Source organism: Pygocentrus nattereri, chromosome 24, assembly GCF_015220715.1.
Source record: "Pygocentrus nattereri isolate fPygNat1 chromosome 24, fPygNat1.pri, whole genome shotgun sequence".
NCBI classification, from domain to species: domain Eukaryota; kingdom Metazoa; phylum Chordata; class Actinopteri; order Characiformes; family Serrasalmidae; genus Pygocentrus; species Pygocentrus nattereri.
The window spans coordinates 4,042,026-4,048,025 of NC_051234.1; the positions used below are offsets into that span (position 1 = coordinate 4,042,026).

The 6,000-nt window shown below is 43.5% G+C and overlaps 1 protein-coding gene across 3 annotated transcripts in view; it reads right to left on the reverse strand.

Annotated features, from left to right (window-relative positions):
• The window catches only part of sv2a (synaptic vesicle glycoprotein 2A), a 76,973-nt gene extending 71,526 nt beyond the window's left edge, over positions 1 to 5,447 (reverse strand). The window contains exon 1 of one of the 3 annotated variants that reach the window (XM_017708736.2): positions 5,247 to 5,447. The gene's annotated coding sequence lies outside the window, so the exon portion shown is untranslated. Of the gene's footprint in view, positions 1 to 4,622; positions 4,645 to 4,695; positions 4,720 to 5,246 lie in introns of those variants that run through there. The other 2 variants (XM_017708737.2, XM_037534043.1) reach the window with 2 other exon arrangements.
• Positions 5,448 to 6,000: the final 553 nt, after the last annotated feature.

The window sequence follows — 6,000 nt, forward strand, 5'->3', positions numbered from 1 at the left end:
TCTGGGCTCTGCCACTGATGCAAAACACGGGAGACGTAAAGCAGAGTTAAGGAGGCCATAGAGGAATTCAATTCATCTGCTATAATTCATGGAGACCTTGAGTAAATGGCAGAGTGGAAATGGAAACTGGGGGGAGGAGTGTGGTATGATAAAGTGAGGAGGTGGAGGAGGAAGAGAAGAGCAAATGTAAGAAGAGAAAAGATTAAAGAGAATATAAAAACAAAGATGAAGAAAGAATAAAAGATAAAGGAGAAAAGAAAATGGGGATAGAACACAGATTAGCGAGGAGAGAAAAGGATGGAAGAGAAAGAAGAGGAAACAGATAAAAGAGAAGGGGACAAATGAGACAACTGAGAGGACAGGAAAGGACAGAAGAGAAGAAAAACAAGAGAAGAGTAGCATAGCTGAGGAGAAATGAGAAAATGGAAAGAGAAGAGAAAAGGAGAAGAGGCGAGAAGAGGACAACTGAGAAGAAAGACAGAAGATAAGAAAAGCTGAAGAGAGAGGAGCAGAAGAGGAGAAATGAGAATGTAAACCAAATAATGGAAAGAAAAAGGAAGAGGTGAGAAAAGGAGATAAGAAATGCTGAAGAGAAGAGAAAATCAATAAAAGAGAAGGGGACAGATGAGACAACTGAGAGGACAGGAAAGGACAGAAGAGAAGAAAAACAAGAGAAGAGTAGCACAGCAGAGGAGAAATGAGAATATAAATCAAGCAATGGAAAGAGGTGAGAAAAACAGAAGAGGAGAGAAGAAAAATAAGAGACATCAGAAAAGAAAATGGGCATAGAAGAGGCATTTGAGAGGACAGGAGAGGAGAGGGTGAAAGAGAATTGCAGAGAAGAGAATGGCAGAGAAGAGAAGAAAAGAGAAGAACAGAGAACAGCAGAGAAGAAAAGAGAAAAGCAGAGAAGAGAAGAGCAGAGAAGAAAATAGAAGAGCAGAAGAGCAGAGAAATAAAGAGAAGAGCAGAGAAGAGCAGAGAAATAAAGAGAAGAGCAGAGAAGAGAAGAGCAGAGAAGAACAGAGAATAGCAGAGAAGAGCAGGGAAGAAAAGAGAAGAGCAGAGAAGAGCATAGAAGAAAAGAGAAGAGCAGAGAAGAGCAGAGAAGAAAAGAGAAGAGCAGAAGAGCAGAGAAATAAAGAGAAGAGCAGAGAAGAGCAGAGAAATAAAGAGAAGAGCAGAGAAGAGCAGAGAAGAGAAGAGCAGAGAAGAACAGAGAAGAGCAGAGAAGAGCAGGGAAGAAAAGAGAAGAGCAGAGAAGAGCAGGGAAGAAAAGAGAAGAGCAGAGAAGAGCAGAGAAGAAAAGAGAAGAGCAGAGAAAACAATTAAGAAAAATAAGAGAAAGGAGAAAAGAAAATGCCCATAAAAGAGGCTTGAGAGGAGAGGGTGAAAGAGAAGAGCAGAGTAGAGCAGAGAAGAACAGAGAAGAGAATAGCAGAGAAGAAAAGAGAAGAGCAGAGAAGAAAAGAGAAGAGCAGGGAAGAAAAGAGAAGAGCAGGGAAGAGCAGGGAAAGAAAGAGAAGCGCAGAGAAGAGAATAGCAGGGAAGAAAAGAGAAGAGCAGGGAAGAGCAGGGAAGAAAAGAGAAGAGCAGAGAAGAGCAGGGAAAGAAAGAGAAGCGCAGAGAAGAGAATAGCAGGGAAGAAAAGAGAAGAGCAGGGAAGAGCAGGGAAAGAAAGAGAAGCGCAGAGAAGAGAATAGCAGGGAAGAAAAGAGAAGAGCAGGGAAGAGCAGGGAAAGAAAGAGAAGCGCAGAGAAGAGAATAGCAGGGAAGAAAAGAGAAGAGCAGGGAAGAGCAGGGAAGAAAAGAGAAGAGCAGAGAAGAGCAGGGAAGAGCAGAGAAGAGCAGGGAAGAAAAGAGAAGAGCAGGGAAGAGCAGGGAAGAAAAGAGAAGAGCAGGGAAGAGCAGGGAAAAAAAGAGAAGAGCAGAGAAGAGCAGGGAAGAGCAGAGAAGAGCAGGGAAGAAAAGAGAAGAGCAGGGAAGAGAAAACAAAGAAGAAAAATAAAGAGAAAGGAGAAAAGATATTGACCACAGGAGAGGAATTTGAGAGGAAAGGAGAGGAGCGGGTGAAAGAAGAGAAAAGAAGAGAGAAGAGAGGAGAAGAGCTGGTGGACAGTTTAGCGGTAGCTCCCAGTCTGCAGCCATGTCTGCGAGAAGGACAAAGCCTCGGTGAGTCACGTTAGCCATTGTAACAAATCTGCCCGTGTGCGCTGTCACCATGGACACACTGCGCTCCATCAGCTGTGCTCACCCATGATCCACACCGCGTCCATTTTAGCCCCGTCGCCACAGCCAAGCTCTCCACAGCTCACCGCTCTCATCCTTGACTAACAGTCCTCATTAATATGCTGCACAGTGTCAAGCAGTACAGTACATTTGGGATTATGTAAGACATCTATGCATTATAATGGGAACTGAACACACTTAAAACACAACTTCACAAACTATTTAACCCTCGACGTGTGAAACACTGACAAGCCTACAGGTTCTTTGCTGTGAGAGATGTTCCAGTACATTTGTGCTGCATTTAAAAAGCTCATACCAGTGAAATTCACATCTTGGTCCCACCAAAACAGCCTGGCTAATTCTAAGGAACAAACTGATGTTGGAAAATGGAAGAAAAAATAAATAATAAACCTGTGCCGATATTATAGCGAGACCTCAAAAAGTGCAAAATGAAGCATATGGCTCCAAGAAATTTACAGCTAATGCTGTTATCTTGACTCTGAGGCCAACAAAATAGAATGTCTGTCAAAGAAGACAACAAATGCTGATTCATTCAACAGGTTTAAGTGGGATTTGCCAGCATAGATTACCAGGGGGCAGCATATCTTGCCCATGGGAGCATAAGAATTTCCCCTGTAGAAGAGCTCATGACTCCACTGCAGGGATTATGAAGAAGGAGAGATTATGATGCTGCTGCACCCAGTTTCCCTTGACAGCACATACTGCAGTTTCTGGGTGGAAAATCATCATTTTCTGTAGAAAAACATTCCCAACGTTAAATAACTGAGCGACTTCTACTAAGAGTTTCACACAATGCAAAAAGAAGGTTTTTGAAGGTTTTGCCAGCAAAACTGATGTCTACATCAGTGGCACCACTGATATTCTGGGCTGAAACACATATTTGTAAATTACGAACTGTTTTCAGAGAAGAGAAAGTCCAGAAAAACTACCATTTGGCTGAAACTTAAACCATGTGTTTATTAATAAACTGGTGTTTCGATTTTGCCAAGTCTCAATTTGTTAAATGCTATAACTCAACCATGATGATAATATGAATTACATTGGCATTTATGTAAATATATTTACTGGTAAATCAGAGAAAGATGATCATTTAGCAGTCTCAAGGTCTCAGATGCCTAAGCCACTATTTCAGTAGGTCTTATCTTGTGCATCTACCACTCATTCCCACATCTTCACCTCTCCAGACCCAACACAGTGGCAAGCCATGGCTTGGCCAGTCCAGAAATAGCTCTACCCAATGGTCATCTGGAAACAGATCACATGACATGGGGACCCCATGCCGGGAAGAGCAATGACTCCGGAAAAGCCATTTCTATCTGCAAAGACCCTCAGCCTTTTTTCTGCCGTCATTCTCTGCCTCGTTATCGTTCCTCTGAGGGTTCTTCTCAAGGTTACACAGCAAAGAGCACTGCAGCACCGACAAAGTACACAGCAAACTACAGTCATTCTGTACCGAGGGCTTCGGTTAATAAAAGTTCTCCAGAAGAGACTTGGTGGACTAGAATAGCCCAGACAGGTAGCTGAACTTGTGATGAACTCATGGAGAAGAGCTACCAGGAGAGCCCTTGAAAAAGCTGTGTTCGCTAAGAGCTCATTAGATCAATGTTTGGAACAAGTGTCTAGTAGGAGCATCTGTAATCTGATTCAGTATCCACATCTGCTAGCTTCTGCATGGCTGAGGAACAGAGAGAGAACATGACACCACAAACTGCTTCATGTTCTTTTTTTGTTTTGAGGTCACACCAAACACAAGAGGAACAAATCTGTAAGCTGTAACAGAAGCAGAGAGGTGTATTGATAATCGCAAGCCTCTTTTTAACAATATGTTTCAGCAGAATTACAACCCAGCCTGACATGTTCTTCACCAGCATCTTCATATGCCACTGAGGAGCCATGTGGTGAGATGTTCACCATACATCAATCATGACAGCCTATTAATCACAACCACGATTACTCACATCTAGTCCATTGTTTTTCTCCAGTCTCACAGAAAGCAAAAAGGCATAGAGGCGTTATTCATCGTCCAATCTGTCAACAATTCACGACTGTATCCAGGCAAACCTCTTTCTGTCATGTTTTTTTTTTTTTTTTTGCTTAGGATTATGAAAAATGATCTAATTCTGCAAAAAAAAATCACAAATCATCAACCAAACCCATTTTCTTCCTGAGGAAACCCAACCAGTCTACCACAGGTTGCCATCCTTTAGCCTACGTTTGCTGCAAGGTCATTTTGCTGCTGAACACCCTAAAAGGCGTGTTAAAAATCAGTTTCCCCAGTGCATTAAAGAAATGTCATCAAATGCAACGTTATAGCAGGTTATAATCAAAATAAAGTCAAATATAGATTAGACAGCCTACTGGCTTTGCCTCACCAGGCGTGCTAAACCACTCTAGGATCGTCAGACACGAAGGTGAAGGGGCGAGGCTAAGGCTAACGTTACTCACTTAACTGTCGATGAAATAACGGTTTCATTAGCCGGAGCTGTCGTTTTTTCTCTGGTTTGTGTCAGAATATAACGTAATGTCGAAGAATGGGTGTAAAACGCGACATATAAGCCGATTTTAAGACGATATATATCGCGTATTTTTCTCCCTCAGAAACGAAGCGACGGTTGGTCCGTGAGACCAACCGTCATCTGAGATATTTGAATCGCAGGGATGCGCGAGACGCGTGACTGCACTGATTTTTTTTTTTAAATTAATTAATTATTATTATTATTTTGCATTTGGGGCTAAAAATCGGCACACATTTGAATTTTAAATGTAATATTTGTGCAAATATAACTAATTATATTTTATATATATTCTGCATAACTTTGACGAAATGCGCGGCTGAAATGCGAGCGCATAATAACGCGGATTGTGAACGCTGACGACACCCTTTGGAGTCCTTTTCTCATTTCTAGAGTTTAAGAAAGAGCCAGGCGAACGCGAAATGCATCAGGCTGCTTAAAGCCGCTGCGACCGACTGCACATTAGAATGAACTGACACTCACCTTCTAACTCTATTACTGGCTGTTGGCGGCAGCTTCCTTCGTGCTCCCTCCGCCTGGGCTGTTTTAAAGAGAGGCAGGCTGCTCTGCGTGGTGATGTGGCGACGGCGGGGACCGTGAGGGCTCCTCAGCGCATCCCTGTGAGAGGACAGCCGTGTGCGGACGGAGGCTGCTGCCTTACTACACCGCGCACTTCTTGGAGTATCTCCCCCTCCCGTCCCCGCTCTCCCGTAGGACTGTACCATTCACACGGACGGGAGGGGTGCGTCTTCAATCTTATCCGCAGTTAATGTCAAATGTGCTTGAAACGATGCGAGGGTTGTAGGGTTATTGGACCAGGTCTTACCCCTACCAAGCATTTGTCAGGAATATGTTTTAAAACGTAGCGAGGAAGCGCCATCTTGGCCACCGCTTGCTGGGCGTCGTACCCGCAGGGCGAGAACCAATATGCGAGGTATCTCATATAAATGAAGGTCGTATTCTGCACATATGTACCATGTATGGATGGCAAGAGGGGGTGTGTGCTCGTGCACGTGCGCTCGCTCGTGCTCAGAGACCTCTGGGGGGTGCTTTTTTTTTGATGCACAGAGAAAACATAAAAAATATGTATTTGCTTTATAAATCAACAGTGGTCCAAGGAAACCCGAAGCTATGTGCAGCTGAAATGCATTGATGCAATCAGCCTGGATCCAAAGCTTGGACTGAGCATCAGTTAGGTGGGCTTAGGTGATATGGTCAAGGGGTCAAATGGGACAGG